The 19,086-nt window shown below is 36.3% G+C and overlaps 1 pseudogene; it reads right to left on the bottom strand.

Moving 5' to 3' along the window:
- Positions 1-13,116: 13,116 nt before the first annotated feature.
- Positions 13,117-19,086, bottom strand: part of LOC103214872 (magnesium transporter NIPA2-like) — a 42,128-nt pseudogene continuing 36,158 nt past the window's right edge.

Below are 19,086 nucleotides of genomic sequence, written 5' to 3'. Positions count from 1 at the left end.
TAGGAAACCTACATAGCCTTTTCTTTCAAGAGCCATTCTTGAACCCCATGCTGAACTAAGTGTCCATCCTCTGTGGTCCCACAACACATAGGGCAAAGCTTTGCACTTCTCACACTTGAATCAATCCATACATTTTTAGGTGTATCTCTCTCAGTAGTCTAAAATCTCCTCGAAGACAGGCACTGTGTCTGATTCATCTGTGTGTTCCTATTACCTATTTTGGTGTTTACACATCTTAGCCCTTACGTATTTATTTAACAGAACTGAAATGGGGGCAGAGGATATAGGTAACTACATTTCCGTGTAAGAACCTACATTCATTTAGAAGCATTCTTTATTTAAAAGCTGAGATAGATTTGGCTGCAAATACTTGATAAGTTTTTGCCAGACTTCTCCTATCTCTGGGCATTTGCTGTATCTATTGATTTTTATTTTTTAAATTTTCTGGTTGGACAATTTGTTGTACAATAATGATCCATCATGAAAATTAACTTCTAAATCCTGAAACATAAATTTATAAAGGATTATTCCACTTAGAAGCACCTCTACTGTGTTCCCTAGGTGATCTCTACCATCTGTTGAATCCAAGTATACCTACCTGTCATATTCACTTCTAAGTATTTTCCAATTTCTATTATTTTTGTAACCAGTCAATTATTTAGCATATTTTTCACTCTTCAAATGATTGTTTATTTAAGCAATATTTTACTACTGATATTGCTATTTATATTGTTGTTAGAGAATATCATCCAAGTGATATGGATTCCTTTTTTAATAGACTTTTAAAAAACTTTTTACTTTAAGCTCTGGGATACATGTGCAGAATGTGCAGGTTTGTTGCATAGGTATACATGTGCCATGGTGGATTGCTGCACCTATCAATCCATCATCTAGGTTTTAAGTCCCACATGCATTGGGTATTTGTCTTAATGCTCTCCCTGCCCTTGACCACTACCCCGCCACAGGCCCCTGTGTGTGATGGCCCCCTCCCTGTGTCCATGCATTCTCATCATTCAACTCCCACTTGCAAGTGAGAATATGTGGTGTTTGATTTTCTGTTCCGGTGTTAGTTTGCTGAGAATGATGGTTTCTAGCTTCATCCATGTCCTTGCAAAGGACATGAACTCATCCTTTTTTATGGATGCATAGTATTCCATGGTGTATATGTGCCACATTTTCTTTATCCAGTCTATAAATGATGGGCATTTGGGTTGGTTACACATCTTTGCTATTGTAAATAGTGCTGCAGTAAACATATATGTGCATATGTCTTTATAGTAGAATGGTATATAATCCTTTGGGTAAATACCCAGTAATGGGATTGCTGGGTCAAATGATATTTCTGGCTGTAGATCCTTGAGGAATCGTCACACTGTCTTCCACAATGGTTGAACTAATGTACACTCCCACAAACAGTGTAAAAGTGTTCCTATTTCTCCACAGCCTCTCTAGCCTCTGTTGTTTCCTGACTTTTTTAGTAATTGCCATTCTAACTGGTATAAGATGGTATCTCATTGTGGTTTCAGTTTGCATTTCTCTAATGACCAGTGATGATGAGCTTTTTTTCATGTTTATTGGCTGCATAAATGTAGTAGACTATTTTTTTAAAACAATTTTAGGTTCACAGCAAAATGTAATGGAAAGTACAGAGATATCCCATATATCCCTGTCCCCCAACATGCATAGCCTCTCCCGTTATCAACAACCCTACTGGAGTGGTTCATTTGTTAAAATCGATGAACCACACTGACACATCATTAACATCCAAAGACCATAGTTTACGTTAAGTTTCACTCTAAATGTTGTGCATTCTATGCATTTAGATAAATGTATAATAACATGTGTTCACCACTGTAGTATCATACAGAGCAGTTTCACTGCCCTAAAAATCCTCTGTGCTCTGCCTATCTATTCCCCCTTCCCCTCTAACCTCTGGAAACCATTAATCTTTATACTGACTCCACAGTTTTGCCTTTTCTAGAGTGCCATGGAGTTGGAATCATGTAGTAGATAGCCTTTTCAGACTGGCTTCACTTAGCAATATGCACTTAAGTTTCCTTCATATATTTTTGTGACTTGATAGTTCATTTCTTTTTAGCACTAAATGAATTCCATTGTCTGGATGTGTCACAGTTTATCTATTTACCTACTGAAAGACAATTTAGTTGCTTCCAAGTTTTGGCAGTTATGAAGAAAGCTGCTATAAACATCTGTGTACAGATATTTGTGTGAATGTAAGTTTCCATCTCCTTTTGGGAAATACCATAGAGTAAGATTGCTAGATTGTATGGTGTGAATACGCTTAACTTTGTATGAAACTACTAAACCAATTTCCAAAGTAGCTGTATCATTTTATGTTCTGCCCAGCAGTGAATGAGAATTCCTGTTGCTCCACATCCTCATCAGCATTTAGTGTTGCCAGTGTTCTAGGTATTGGCCATTTTAATATATGTGTAGCTTTATCTTATTATTGCCTTAATGTGCATTTCCCTGATGACCTATTTCGCTGATTTTAAAGTTTATGTGAAGGGGAAAATCTCCCAGAATAGCCAACACAATATTGAAAGAGAAGAACAAAGTTGGAGGACTGACATTACCTGATTTCAAGACTTAACTATAAAGCAATAGCAGCCAAGACAGTGTAGTATTGAAGAAAGAATAGATGAATAGATAAATGGAACAGAATAAAAAGTCCAGAAATAGACTTACACAGATATAGTCAATTAATCTTTGACAAAAGACCAAAGGCAATACAGTGAAGCAAGATACTCTTGACATCTACATGACAAAATTAAGATGTACCTAGACACAGACCTCACACTCTTCACGAAAATTAACTCAAACTGGATCACAGACCTAACTGTAAAACACAAAACTATAAAACTCCTAGAAAATAACATGGGAGAAAATCTCAATGGCCTTGGGTTTGCAAGGAGTTTTTCGATGCAATACTAAAGGCGTAATCCATGAGAGAAAAAGAGTCACTATAATGGAAAGTTTCTCTTCTACAAAAGACGCTGCAAAGATAAGAAAAAGATAAGCCACAGACTAGAAGAAAATGTTTTCAAAAGACATATCTGATGAAGGACTGTTATATAAAATATCAAAATAACTCTTAAAATTCAACATAACAAACAATTGACTGAAAAAATGGTGAGAGACTTTTACAGACTCCCCATCAAAGAAGAGGTATAGATGGTAAATAAGCATGTGAAAAGATGCTATACATCATATGTCATCAAGAAAATCGATTCTTTTTTATTTGCTGATACTTCATACATGCTCCAGAACATAGCTGTCCACTGATTGTGAGATATGAGGTTCCATATACGTCTAGTGTTGTTCAAATCTTTTCCACCTTTGTTGTTAAAGTATCTTTATTTTTGTTTCTTTAAAAATTATAGCTTTGCTGGCTATAGAATTTTAATTTGACAGTTATTTTTACCAACTATTTGAAGTTATTATTTCAATGTCTTTTGGCTTCTATCAGTATAATTTCTTTTCTGGCCTTTTTAATGGGTAATTTCCTCCTCCCTCTTTCCAGCTTGCAAGATTTTCTTCTAGAAATTTTACTTCATTAGTCGCATTTCATCATGGTTTCTCTTTGTTACATGCTTATTATATTAAGCATATTTCAAATTTTTTTCTTCAAATTATTTTTTTATAGTGCCATTTCTCATTTGTTCTGTCTGCTGACCCTCCCTGTTTCCTTGTGTTTTATTGTGTTTGGCAGATAATTTTTTCTCTTTGTTTTCTTGGAAAGTTTCATGTGCCTTGGGTTGAATATATTTTCCTATGTTGCAACCGCACAATTTTTGCCAAGATATTAGAGATTTTAATTTCTCAGTTTGGGATTCCAACACCACAGGGATAGCATGTAGCCTTCCATAACTGTGCAAAGTATAAGGTTGGAATTTTCATTTTTATGCATATTTTTTTCTCAATCTGCAATGATGTCAGCACTGAGACTGAACTATTCTTTAAAAGAGAAAAGAAAGTTTGTGCATATTATTTTATTCAACTATATTAAGAAAAAATATCTGATCATTTGCTTCTGATTCCTTTTTTTCTTGTTCTTTACCCTTTTATTAATGTAAGCTATAAGAACAAACTGTAGTAGCATAATGAAACTTACCTATTGGTTTAGGATAATGGCATTGCACAGTTATGCACAATACATTCTCATTCCAGACCTGGTGAAAAATGAATGATAAGTATCAATATAAATTATGTCCTATGGTTAGCAGAAATTAGGTGAGAGGGTTATAAGACAAACACACACATATGCAATTTGTCTTCAAATATGGTTTACTGTTTTTGTTTTTCTTATCATAACTTCATTGGTAATTAAACTAAAGAACTTCTGCACAGAAAAAGAAACTATCAACAGAGTAAACAGACAACCTAAAGAATGAGAGAAAATTTTTGCAAATTATGCATCCGACAAAGGTCTAATATTCAGCATCTATAAAGACCTTAAAATGACAAGAAAAAAACCAAACAACTGCACAAAACAAGTGGGCTAAGGACATGAACAGACACTTTTCAAACAAAGGCATACATAAGAAAATAAAAACTCAACATAAATGATCATTAGAGAAATGCAAATCAAAACCACAGTGAGATACCATCTAACACACACCAGTCAGAATGGCTATTATTAGAAAGTCAAAAAATAACAGATGCTGGTGAGGTTGTGGAGAAAAAGATTCTTTTTCTTTTTCTTTTTCTTTTCTTTTTTTTTTTTTTTTTGAGACGGAGTCTCACTCTGTCACCAGACTGGAGTGCAGTAGCACAATCTCAGCTCACTGCAACCTCTGCCTCCCAGGTTCAAGTGATTCTCCTGCCTCAGCCTCCCGAGTGGCTGGGACTACAGGCACCTTCCACCACATCCAGGTAATTTTTTGTATTTTTAGTAGAGACAGGGTTTCACCATGTTGGCCAGGATGGTCTTGATCTCTTGACCTCATGATCCACCCTCCTTGGTCTCCCAAAGTCCTGATCACAGGCATGAGCCACTGTGCCTGGCCCCCTTAAAAAAAAAAAAAAAAAAAAAAAAAAAAAATCAAGAATTCACCAGAAACGGGGACATATAGCAGTCTTAACTACATCTACAAGCCAATAGTTAGAATTTAAAAAAATTTCTTTTCAGTGACTAGGTGAGCTTTTAAGGATATTGGCTTTATTAAATGATCTTCATCCCACTTCTTCTCCCACGATAACATTTCTTGTCTTTGCATTGTCATTAAAACTGCAATCCTACAATTCTTATGATCATACCTGGCTTTAAAATGCATCCAGCATTTTGAATGAAACCACTACCCTGGCTTTAAGTTCCCTCTTCACTCCTGCTTCTAGAGGTCTTACCTTCCTTTTCACCTTGGCTACGTATTTAAACATAATTTTTAATATCATTAATCTAGTGTCTGGAATTTTATCGCGTCCATAAGTTGCAACTGGAGGGTGTGCCTACTAACCCAATCTGATGTAAGGTTAGCATTGAGGCTAAACTATTATTTAAAGGAAAAAAGTTTATGGAAAATATTAAAATATTATATTAAATATATGTAATAAGCTTATTAAACATATTAAGAATATACACGAATAAGTTATTAAACATATTCATAAAAAAGTCTAGTTCTGATTCCATTAAAGAAATCAATTCACTTTGCTTTGAATATTTGCTAAAATTGTTTGCCTTTCTTCACTGAGAACAATTGTCCTCCTCAAATTCACTTGAGAGGCAAAAAATATTTACCGTTTTCGAGGAGTACAAAGGAACTAATTGGGAGAAATTTGCTGTTATGTTACATTCTGCGCAATAAGAAGAAATACATATAATTTTATATTTGTTTTCTCATTTTAAAATTGCTATCTGAAATCCTCAGTAGTATTTGCTGACAGGAACCATTGGAAGAATCTGTTTTCCAATTGAAGCTAGTGATCCTAAATACATGCCTAGACTCAGGGTTGTGCCCATTTGTTTACCGCTCTAATTGCATAGGTAGTACAGTTCTAGCACATGGTAACTTCGAGAAATATGTCTTAAATAAATACCATTGCGTGAATGGATGAATATGCCCACAGCAATTCTCCAAGTACAATAGCAAAAATGTGGTACATATGCGAGTTATTGCCAGAGAATTGCTGCTTAAGCAACTGTCCCCACAACTCAGTAGTATAAAGTGATATTTATTTTTATATTTGTGTGGTTTTGCTAATCTAGACTATGTTCAGTTGGGCACACTTGTGTATCTGTGTGTTGAGGATTAAAAAAAATCTTGGCTGGGCTCGCTGAAGGCAGCTTGTATGGGCATTAAGTGTCTTTCTTGGAGCTTCAGTGATGAATTGGCTAGTCCATACATTTCTTTCAAAGTCAGTGGCAGAGGCTAGGAGAGCAAGCCAATTGCTAGAATGTTAAGAGACTCAGTTTGCCTCATGTTTGCTGACATCCCATTGGCTGAAACAAGTCACATGATCAGGTCCAATGTCAATGAAATGGGAAATATGACCCTCCTCTGAAAGTAAGGTGGAGGAAGAGAAAATTTCTGAACGATAATCCAATCTACCTCATGTGGGAAGAGTTGAAAATATACTGAAGCCTGTTTCACCCAAAGTGCATTTTCTGTTTAAGGGGTCCCTGCTCTAACAGACATCTGTTTGCAATTGCAGGAAGTTGTGAAACTCTCCTTTTACAAATTTGCACTATCTTCTCTTATTATGGTGAATGGCTACTCTTTTCTGAGTGCCTACCATGTGCCAAGTGATATATATATTCTTTCAAATTAAATTCTTTAACATTCCAACAAATTAACTATTTTATTCATTGCCATTTTTCATGTTTTTTATTTTTTTTTAAAGTGGCCCAGAATACTTAGTAACTGGTATTAGCAAGTAAATGGTAGAATAGACATTCAAATTCAATTCTCTTTGAAATCAAAATCCATATTTTTAATCTACACCATAGCTTAACTTTTATAATCCTAAAACTGCCTCAGAGGAATGAGTTTTGAGCTCTGAGTGATAATGATAAAAAAAAAAAAAAAAAAAACATAAGGACGAGATTTGTTTTTTTAGAAGGCTTTGTTTTCTTAGCTCCCAAAATAAGAATTTTAAAAGTGAAATATCTCTGACATATTATTGGTTAGAATAGAATCAATTACTGGCCTTTTCTATGGCTTGTTCAAAGTAATATCAATTTGTTGTTTTAGTTCCTTTTAGCAATATTATCATCTTATTGAGCATTTCTACTTGATTACTTTTTTTTCCCCTGGAATCTTGACCTGCACTTTTAAATACAAATCTATTTTGGTTCAGGATGTCCTGGAAACTCAGGCCTTCATATGTTTTCAGATGTCAAAAATACAGCTATAATTTTTAAAAGTAATTTTCTGATCATTAAAACATAACATTATAAGTTTTTAATATTTTTCTTGTTGAAAATGCCTGCAGTAAACAAATGTTGCCTGACAGTTTACAACTCCAGGAAAAAATGAATGTAGAATTACCAGTGGGGAGATGTCTGTCTGTCTGTCTGTCTGTCTGTCTGTCTATCTATCTATCTATCTATCTATCTATCTATCTATCTATCATCTATCCATCATCTATCTATCTATCTATCTATCTATCTATCTATCTATCATCTATCCATCATGTATCCATCTATCTATCTATCTGGATATTTACCAGTTTTTAAATGGTGAAAATATTAACATTTAATTGTTAATGTTTGAACTGATGATGGAGTGTGAGTAGAGATGTGTGAACTGATGATTGAACAGAGGTGAGTATAGAGCAGTAATTCTAGCTATTTTGGTTCTGCTACCAGTTTTGCTTCCAACTAACTCTACAATCTTAGAAAAGCAATGTCATTCCTTCAGTGAACTATCAGTTTACAGCCTCCCCTGGGATCAAGCCATCCTGTCATTTATGTTGAACTTGCTACTAGTTCCTTGCATTACTATTTTTGATGTGGAAAAACTTTACATGGAAAATTTATCTTTTCTTTAGGCAGAAGGAGATAGAAAGGTCTAAATCAACAACTTAATCTCACATGTAGAGGAACTAGAAAAATAAGAATAAACTAAAGCCAAAGCTAGCATAAGAAAAGAAATAACTAAAATCAGAGCAGAACTAAATGAAACTGAGACCTCAACAAAAAAATACAAAAAATAAATGAAATGAAAAGTTTGTTATTTTAAAGGATAAACAAGATAGATAAACCGCTAGCTAGATTAACAAAGAAAAAGAGAGAAGATCCAAATAAGCACAATCAGAAATAACAATGGTGACATCACAGTGAACCCCATGGAAATACAAATGATTCTCAGAGACTACTATGAACATCTCTATGCACACAAGCTAGAAAATCTAAAGGAAATGGATAAATTCCTGGAAATACACAGAGGGAACTAGGTTGATGGATGGGAAAATTCTATTGAGGTTTTTCAAAGAGCCACGTGGATTGGGGGGTTGTAGTATCAGACATGAGGAATTTATTGATTTCAAATGTAGGTTTGTGAGAACACTTAGAGTGCAGAGTATCCCTAGCCCCTGTGAGTCCTACTTTATAACAGCCATTCCCTCTTCTTTCTTGCTAACAGAATTCCAATTTTGTTTGTGTAGCAATATAATAATTCCAGGCTTTTGTCCCGCTCAGATCACTGCTCTCTGAGTGTGAGATGCTTGGAAGTGAAGCAGCTCTCCTTTTCCTGCAAGTGCAAGCCCCATAGCATGGATGTGGGCCCAGCTTCCTGACTTCATTGAGCTCTTGAGCCAGTTCTGGAACCACTCACCTCCAGACTTCTTGTTATGTGAGGTAATCAAATGCTTTCCTTTATTTTAGCTTCTATCAGTTGGGCTTTCTGATATTTGCAGCTAAGTGAATCCTAAAACAAACTGTATGTGGGAAATCTTAATTTCATTGCTGAAGAAGTTTATGTGCGCTCTGTCTGGCCTTTTGAATGCATCATGATTCTCTTCATTTAAGTTCACCTTCTTGTTTGTGAATTGGTGTAGGCAGTGGAAAACATTTGATGAGCAGTTTTGACTCCCCTATTCACCTGGCACTGGGTAGAGTGGAAGATGCCATCATCGTATCATAGTCTTTTTATCAAATATCATAATCATATCAAGAACTTCCAGAATGCATTGAGGACCTTGAATGAAATAATTTGGATAAGAATAAACTAAATTTTTATTTTCTATTTATTTTTTATCTTTTTTATTATTTATTTATTGAGATGGAGTGTCGCTCTTATTGCTCAGGCTGGAGTGCAGTGGTGCGATCTTGGCTCCCTGCAACCTCTGCCTCCTGGGTTCAAGTGATTCTCCTGCCTCAACCTCCTGAGTAGCTGGGATTGCAGGCGCCCACCATTACACCCAGCTAATTTTTTGTATTTTTAGGAAAGATGGGGTTTCACCATGTTGGCCAGGTTAGTCTCGAACTCCTGACCTCAGGTGATCCACCCTCCTCGGCCTCCCAAAGTGCTAGGATTACAGGTGTGAGCCATCACGCCTGGCTAAATTTTTGTTTTTAAAATCTCAGTTGAAGGTGAATTTATTCTGGATATCCTCTACTATTTATTTATCTATTTTTACTTTAGAGGATGTGTGATTCTTTTTTTCCCTACTATTTTTAAATATTTTAAGTAAAAATAATTGTTAAAATACACCCACAATACTCCAGAGACACAGTTTCCAATCAATTGCAAATTGAGGTGTAGGGAGAATGCAGTCAATACCAGTTTGCCTTTGAGGCAGTAAACCTGTTTATTTAAATCTATGTGCACCAAATCCCTCTCTTGAAGAAACCTGATTAGATAGATGAGCAATTGTATTTGTCTGACAGCCATCTTTTGCAGTTGGCTCAATGTGCCACTCAGCAGGTGAGGTTTGTGGAAGAAGACTAGATCTGAAAACAGTGGGAACTGGAATGATCTTTGTATAATGACACTGTACTTATTGCTAGTTTGTTCTCTGTGCCTATATAAATGTTAATATTTTTAAAAAATCCATGGCTTGAATGACACTCAGTGTTATGTCTTGGCTTAGTTGTGTCACCCCATGCCACACATTCGATGAAAATCCCCTGTAGGTTATATATGACAGTTATCAAGTAGTGACTCGGTCTTCCCCTCTCCCGGCAAGTTATCATAATTACACTCACCTTAACGAAAACTGTTTCTCCATCAATCCAAAAGTATTCCTTAAGCCACAGGTTACAACATCATCCTTGAAAAATGTAGTCACATTTTCTGCATCTTGCATATTAAAAGAAGCCTGAAATTTGAAGGCAGTGTTTACCTCAAAGTTGTTCCACCCTGTACCATTCAACAATCAGGTATGAAAATAGTACAGTTTTGCAAGTGTGCTTATATTTAATGGTTCATAAAGTTGATCATTAAATCTTTTTAAGTTGTGATTGGATCACCTACCAATATTAGGCATGAAATAGTTTCATGATAAAAGCTATCCGGCTGGGCACAGTGGCTCACCTCTGTAACATCAGCACTTTGGGAGGCTGAGGTGGGCAGATCATGTGAGGTCAGGAGTTGAAGACCAGCCTGACCAACATGGCAAAACGCCGTCTCGACTAAAAATACAAAAATTAACAGGGCGTGGTGGTGGTGCCTGTAATCCCAACTACCCAGGAGGCTGAGGCAGGAGGCAGGAGAATCACCAGAACCCAGGAGATGAGGTTGCAGTGAGCCGAGATTGTGCCGTTACACTTCAGCCTGGGTGACAGATCGAGACTTCGTTTAAAAAAAAAAAAAAAAAAAAGCTGTCTACTACCTACTGCTTTTACCAAGGACCCCTCATCAGAGGTCCAATGCCAAGGATTTCAGCTCACATCCTAAGCAGGAAATTACTCTTTCCATCCAAAAAGGTGTCAAATTTTTTCCTATTGCTGTAAGAAAGAATGCTGCTGGTAACTAGGAGGATGCAGGCTGCGCTACACACTCAGTCAATGAACGTGGGTTTAGACAGGTGACCAGATAGCTCTCGCACCATAGGGCTATTCTTTAGACCTAGTAAGGCAGGTGCCAGCATTTTGCAAAGCACATTGGAGAAAATCAAAACTTATTGAAGAGAAGAAATCCTTTCTTGGTATCTGATTGATATAGGCTAAGTACTTAATGACATTGATTTGAACAAATGCATTAGCAAAGACTAGGGAATTCTATAGTTAGAAATGAAGAGGCCAAAAGTAGATATCCCAGTGTAAGTCAGTGTGAAGTGCAAGAAGCAGTTTAGTACCCACAGAAGAGCATCTATACAGAACTAACACTAAGGGTCATCAACTATTCCTTGTGAGAATGAATAGGAAACTGTCATCAGAGCCCACCATATGTGCTTCATGTTCTGTGTATATACATTGTAGGTGAAGTGTAACTATTGTTAAAGGATGTGGTTTTACTTTGTAGTAAGATGAATGGAATCGTGACTATGTAGTGTATGTTCCATCATCTTATCATTCTCACGTAGTACTAAGTGAAAAGGCTATGGTTTAGAGAATTATCTGTATTGCAGGTGATTTACTGGGGAATGACATATTAAATTTTAACAGAAGTCTTAAGACTTATTTTAAGTCCTGTTGTATTTACCTGTGCTACATTTCTAGTTGCCTGCTACTATGCAATGGCATATAACAGCTGAGGGAAGTCCATTCAGCTGGCCTTGAGAAATGGGTAACATTTCGATGGGCAGTGATGGAGAATGGGCAATTCAGCACTTGTAGGGGTGCACAGTGCAGGAGTCTCCATTATTCAGGGCAAAGCACTGAGCAAGGACATGGTAAGGGAAAAGGTGTATGGAGATGTATGTTATATGTTACACATATAACAGTAGCATTCCCTGCTACCACGCAATGGCATATAACAGCACTATTTTATTTATGCAATTAAACTTCTCCCTACTCAGTGTTACTATCCATTGATTAATGTAGCATTTATTTTTACTGCTAATTCATTTAACAAACATTTTTTGAGGTCCAATTATGAGTCTGAAATTTGGTTGTGGCTGTACCTCCAAAGGATTCTATGGTCCAGTGTGGAGATAAAAATTCACAAATAATTATGCTTCAGAGTCATATATGCTGATTAACATATGAGCAGGGGCAGAGACACTTCTAAAAGGAAACGATAGTTAAACTTTACTGTGAGTGATGATGAGTTTTAAGGGGGACAAGACAGAGAAGGGGCATAAAGGAAGATGGAACAATAGTGGAGACACAAAAGGGGAGTTAGAAGTTGCTTATTCTGGCTGAGATGTTGGCTGCCTATGGAGGAGGTGGCACTGGAAAAAGGAAGCTTACCCCAGGCTCTTGAGATGTCAATCAACTTGTAGATGAGGCTGTGAGATTTGGGCTTTCTGTTGCAGGTGGAGAGTCCCTGAAGGCATTTGTACAGGGAAGAGATATATTTTGATTTGTGTTTTAGAAAGCTGTCTCTGAGGGTGGGATGAAGAATCAGACCTCTAGCAAGCAGATAGGATGAGAACTTAAATTGAGATGATGGAAATAAGGCTGTCCTAGTTGCATTGTTAGCATATTAGGCTGCAAATAATAAGTACTAAGCATTGGTCCTCCACTGGAACAAAGACTTTTTTAAATATGAGGACTATATTTTATTCATCTTTGTGTGACCAATAATGGGCGATCCATGGCATGATGAAAAGAGTACAGCAGTTTTGAATCAGACAGGCTCAGGTTCAAATGCCACCTCTATAACTGAGTAGAGTGTATCATCTTAGCTAAGTCATTTTGCCTTCTCATCTATAAAGTGGGGATAATAATACTTGTGCAGAGTAAGGACATTATGTAAAATATAATATGCCCATATGTCATTCTTATTATGGCCATAACTATGGTACACTCCACAAGTAAAGGAAAATATTAGGTTGGTACAAAATTAATTACTGTTTTTGCCATTAAAACTAATAGAGAATTTATAGGAAAGCCATTTCCCTTTGATATACTTTGCTATTCACTAGAGCGCTCTTGTGTCCAATTTTCTATACAGAAAATGCCTTTTCTCTCCATCTCCACCTGTCCAAAATCTTCCTATCCCTCGTGTTCTTTTTTCCCCACAGATTCATCTTTTAATTACCTATTTCTTAAAAAGCTGTCAGATTTCCATTTCCTTGGGAGATATTTTCACCGGTTTGTTTTTTGATTCCACAGGTTAAGCTTCTTAAGAATTTCATACATATTAGAGAGATTGCCTTCATTGCTTTCTTGTATTTTCAAAAGGACACAGGCAGACTTACTAGACTAAAGCCAATGTCTTTAAAGGCATGCAACAAGAATATCCCCACAATGATTGTAAAGAAGCCACTCAAAGTACCAATAGCGTCATCAACAGGCATAACTTGCCACTCCTTAGAAAGGATAGCTGAACAAGTTCAAACCCATGTTGTAAAGATTGCATAATACATTGGCGTCACAATGGAAGTGTTGAATACATCCAGGGCCCTATTTAGGTAATTAAGCTGTGTGCTCACACAGACGATGATGCTCAGCAGCAGAACCCAGGCCAGGGGATGCCGCAGCACAGGCTTTCCAGCAAAAAGCTCCTTGCCTATCCCTCATTTTCAAATGCAAATGTCGCCTCCACTTTAATGGCTTTAGAGCTTTCTGCCTCCCTTAAGACTCCGTGACTCTCAGAGCTCTTATGGTGCTTCTCACTTCCTACCTAATACCAGAAAGATATTTAAGAACCTAACTTGTATACCTCTGTAACTTTAAGAGGCTTTTCCGACTCTTTCCTTTTCATCTTCACTTGGCACCAAAAGTGGTATCATTCACATGGTAGACATTATGTCAATGTTACATGAATGCAAAGATAATCATTTCTGGGAAGAGAGAGCAGGAAAAAGCTGCAGGAGGGGAGTCCATTCAGCCGGACTTGAGAAATGAGTAAGATTTGGATGGGCAGTGATGGAGAGGGGGCAGTTCAGCACTTGTGGGGATGCACAGTGCAGGAGTCTCCATTATTCAGGGCAAAGCACTAAGCAAGGATGTGGTGAGGGAAAAGGCGTATGATGAGGGAAAAGAGGTCCTGTGGAGAAAACTGGGTGGAAAACACTTTTGGTCAGTTGGGAAAAATGAGAGTCAAACGTGAGGCTCTGGAATAAAGTTTGTAATCTATAGTCAAGTTCAAATCTTGGAGGCATGTGCAGGATAGACCGTGTGGAAGGAGAAAAGATTGGAGGCCTATCTTGGTATACTATGTTTTTATGAAGTAACGTGGGCTGAACCACATTAGTGTGATAAAAATTAAAATGATAGGAAACGGGCTAGTGCTTGTGTGACATTTAATAGGAGTTGGTAGGTGATTGCTTGGGGGAAGAGAAAAGGCTGGAGAAGTTGAAGTGAGGATGATCGTGCCATTAGGAGAAATAGAAAATTTTCTGGAAGACATTTGTTCTGTGGAAGGTGATGATTTCTGTCTCCAATAGGTTGATTTTGAAGTCATCGTGGTAGAAATCAAAAAGGTGATGGGATCTTGGGAGAGAAATCAGTGCTCAGGTGAAAGTTTTGAAAATCTTTTATATTGACATTATGGTTGAATGGCAGATAGTCTCAATTCAGACACCTGACTCTCATGGTGGGTGTGCCTGCGAGTGGATTGCCAGTCGGTGGAATAAAGTGGGAGAAGCTTAAACCATTTATGATTATTCTTGGATCTTGTTCAAGCCTTTCTGTATTTCTTTAACACCTATATGCTGAGGGTGCTAAACCTGGACTTACACATCTTTATAAAGTCCACATAAAAAAAAAAAAAAAAAAAAAAAACAGGAAAAAAGTTTCTTTCAACTTGGATGGAACTAACAGGGCTACCGAGAGTCAGAAATTATCCTCAATTCCCTTAAGCCTTAGCTTCCAGAATTTACGTCTTCCACATTTGAGGAAGATGTATTACTTTTGGGGTATTAGTATTAAACATTTATAATATAACTCTCAATTTAAAAACAAATTCCCTTTCTCACTTTGGTTTTCTCCAGGAAAACACTCCTTAGCTTCACCAGAAATTTGCCTGAGCCGTCCCCAACTCTAATATTCAATAGTTAGTCCCCGCTGACTCTTATCAATTATGCCTTTAATGCATAAAACTGTTTTTGGTGGTTTTGTTTTAACCCTGTATTCATAAATGAAATAGTACTCAAAATAAAGTCTAATAATAAAGAATGTGAATTGGAAACTAATGCTTGACTTTTGAGCAAGTATTCTTTTTATTAACAATTGAGAGAATGCTTAGTGATTTTAGTTTACCAACATTGAGGACAGTCATTTAAAGAAAAAAATGAAATACTGAGTTCATATTGTCCCAATTATGTTACTATGTCATTTTTTCTGTTTTTGTTTTTTTGATGCATTCAAAAATTTTATTTTTCTCTAAGAAATGCCCTAATCAAATCTTTTTCTAAGACAAAAATAATTTTTAGATACTACCAAACACAAGTAGAATTCACATTTATTTTATTTTGTTGTAGAAAGGTTTTTATTTGCTTATTTATTTTCTTCAAAGAATTTGAGGCTACTAGGTCAAATTTAAAGACTTCTTTTCTTTTCTCTCTTTTCTCTCTCTCCCTCCTTTCTTTTTCTTTATTTTTTCTGAAGACTTGGGAGTGTCTGGACTATCTATGTGAGAAGTAGGACCAGATGCTTTTGGAGTTGCTCATATGCTCCGGGGGAAAGAGGAAAAGTTCTTCATTTCAATAATTTGGTACTTGCTCCTTTAATCAATTCAGCGTGTAATTGTAGGCTCACTTGAGAACAGTAGATTATTTATTTTGACAAAACAGTGGTCTGTAGGAAGCGTACAATACTTCCTCTGTCTTTTTAACATTTTAGGTCAAGAGATCTACAGTTTGGTAAGGTCCTTGACCTGGGAGTTAGTGACCTGGGATCAGTTCTGACCTAGACACATCTGAAGACCCCAAGGAGAAGATTCTCTTTCTCTGCTTCTGTTCCCTCTTCTGTAAGTTGAAGTGGTGGGATTCAATGATATACGATCCTTTTTGTTTTTACTTTTAAAGATTCTTTGAAGGTATGGTTTCCAGGATAGCTGGAACTTTTCAAGATGATTCTCTTCCTTCCTCCCTCCCTCTTTCCCTCCCTTCCTTCCTTCCTCTTCCTTCCTTCTTTTCTTTTCTTTTCTCTTTTCTTTTCCTTTCCTTTTCTATTATTTTCTTTTTGATTAAAGCAACAGCTCAGAGCTCATTCTGAGGAAAGAGGAAAGACCCTGGCTAGATATTCCCAGGGAAAGCAAGTTTCAAAGTGTACTCAGAAATCTGTATAGACAAAGCAGCTTGACCCATGTCATTGTAAACCTTGCTAAAATGTATTATGAGAGGAAAATGATCAGCCAGGAAGATCCTTCTAGATTTACTTCTTAGTGCTTACATTAAAATGTGCATTTTAAACTTGATATTACCATTTAGAATCTAGATTCGTACCTGATAGAATATTGCCACAATTAGCTAGTTATTTCCATATTAGAGAGATGGAAAATTTCTTCTCTTAGGGTTTGCTGTTTTTACAGATGCAGCTACTGGAAATTTGAAATGGGTCAAACTGCTTTTAACCTGGCTACCATTGCTCAATTTTATCAATTCTTCATTTTGTATTAGCAGAAAATCTGTTTCATGACTTCAATATATAAAAGAACACAAAGCAGCCTGAAGCAGATAAATATTGAACTAGTCAAACACACATGCTGCTGAGAATTAGAATAACTTGTATTTTTGCTCTGGGACTAGGCCGGGAGAATATTGAGGCTATTCATACCTAACTCACCTTTCTCGATCTATTTCACCTGCTTCCATTTTTTTTTTAGTTGAGTAAACATCTGCTTTCTATTAGATTGTTTTATCCCCTTAACCTTCATAAATGACAATTAAGTCCATCTAGTCTGTCAATAGCATGTCATTTATTTGTTGCTACAGCTGAGCCTGACCTTCATTGATTTTATTGGAGTAATTTGCTGGAAATGATTTTTTAATGTTAGATTTATTGCCCAGGCACTTCATTGTCAGATAATTGAAGTAAATTGTATTTTTTTTCAAACCAAATGCAAGAAGTGCAGGAAAGAAATATACGTTATTTTGAATAATTGTTTCCTATTGGGAAATATTATTATTGGGGTAGAGAGACATTAAATATGATGTCATACACTTTTCAAGTTTGCAAACATAGATTGTTTTTGAGTCATGTACATTTCTCTCCCTTTTTGGCTTTTCCTTAAGGATAGCTGAGGTAGAAATAGGAGTTGGTAATGAATTACAATCAAAAATGATGTTGCAAATCAGATTTGATATATACATAAATCTATCAAGTAGCTACAACACCACCTCTTACATAAAGTGCCTTGCTATTTTGATTTAACTGCAGGTTAAATTATGAATATGCTGATATTGCATAGTTAATCTTAGCTTTTACAAGGTATCATCTTATTCCCTCAGTATCAGTGTTAACAAGGCTTTTTTATGTTGTGCGTTTGGTTCTCCAAAAATTTTGATTGTCTGCCCAGATGATAATTGTATTTCAGTCCCTAAATGAGACTGTATTGGTATCTGTTTATTCCGGTGGTGTTGTACTATGTTTATACAGTAGAGGAGATACTGAGCGATGTATTTTACATTTGGAAAAGTGTTGTGAATATATGACTTTTTCCTTGCTGTGCTGTTGTGTCCCGGTGTTAGCAGGGACATGTCAGGAAAGGTTTGACAGCAAAGCTGCTGCTCTTGTTATTCAGAAAATGGACTTGGTTTGACATAAAGGAGATCAACCTTTGAACTCCACTTTAGATACTAGCAAATGAAACGTGCTGCTATTCACACTCTAAATGATCATGCATTTTTGAGTAGGAAGTTTTCCAACATATTGAAACTAGTTAAGGAAAAGTGGACAGAACTTGAGTCTTATTGTTTAAATGAACTTGTTGGTTTTTCTTTTTTTCTCCCGTGTGAGCAGAATCAAAGAAAGTCATTGTGTAATCAAAGGCAGAAAGAACACTGGATCAAAATTCTCTAGAAATCTGTTCTAATGTCCGCAATTTCTCCATGCATTCATAATTGTTTTGAAGCCCCAAAAAAGTAAAAACTATAATTTTTAAGGGTTTAAAAAAACATTTTGTATAGTTAAAAGATTTTTGGAAATAATAGCCCTGTTGTCAGTTTATAAGCTAAAACTATAACAATATGAATGGACATTGGTGATGCAGTGGTTCTCACTCATGTTGCCAATAACTTCCTCTCCCGCTGTATTCTTTAACGTGAACTTCATATCAGTTTTAATGAAGAACAGATAGATTATCACATTCTCAGGTTTTTTAAAATTCAAACTTGCTGCATCTGGAAAGGCAGTTATACATAGGCTTAGGAATGATTGTTCCAAATAATATTCCTGGAATAAAGTTCAGTAAAAGTAGAATCTGCTTACAAATTAGGAGTCTGATGTAGTAATTTCAGAGTAAAGACGGTAAACAGCCAACAGTGTCCTTCTCAATAGAGTGGACCCTGCGATTCAATTTGAACAGAAATTGTGGGGAGAAAGGGCTGCAAAGACTTGAGGGAAAAACTTCTTGCTTTTAAATTGTCACGTCTCTTTTCTGTCTCTGTTCCTGTCACTATTATTGATATAAAGAATCCATCAACACATTTTTATGGGTGATTAAGAAAGGCTGACCTTTCTTTTGCAGGTACAAATAGGTAGTTCTTCAGAGGCTGTTACTGAATGACAAGATAATTCTATCCATTTAATATTGAAGTGATGTTGATAGTATCATTCTTCTGGAGTTGGAAACAGGACAGTGTAAAGGCCTTTTCTGCTTCAGCCTGTTCTGCCCTGGGTGATGGATTTTTCCTCTGACTAATCGCTGTCACATTAACCCGCACTATTTCATCCTTCAGAGCTGTCAAGATAATGACGATAATCCAAGTGGCTCATTGTAGGTAAAGGAAATTATATGAGCAAAGTAATATCATAAAACAGTGTTTAAATATTTTAATTTCATTTGTCAGGGCTGCCCCAACACTTCATTACACATATAACCATCTCTCATCAGTGGAATTAGTGCATTA

This window comes from Chlorocebus sabaeus, chromosome 3 (assembly GCF_047675955.1).
Source record: "Chlorocebus sabaeus isolate Y175 chromosome 3, mChlSab1.0.hap1, whole genome shotgun sequence".
Lineage (NCBI taxonomy): Eukaryota > Metazoa > Chordata > Mammalia > Primates > Cercopithecidae > Chlorocebus > Chlorocebus sabaeus.
Note: the sequence above shows the minus strand (reverse complement) of the source record. Positions and strands in the feature narration are given on the sequence as shown.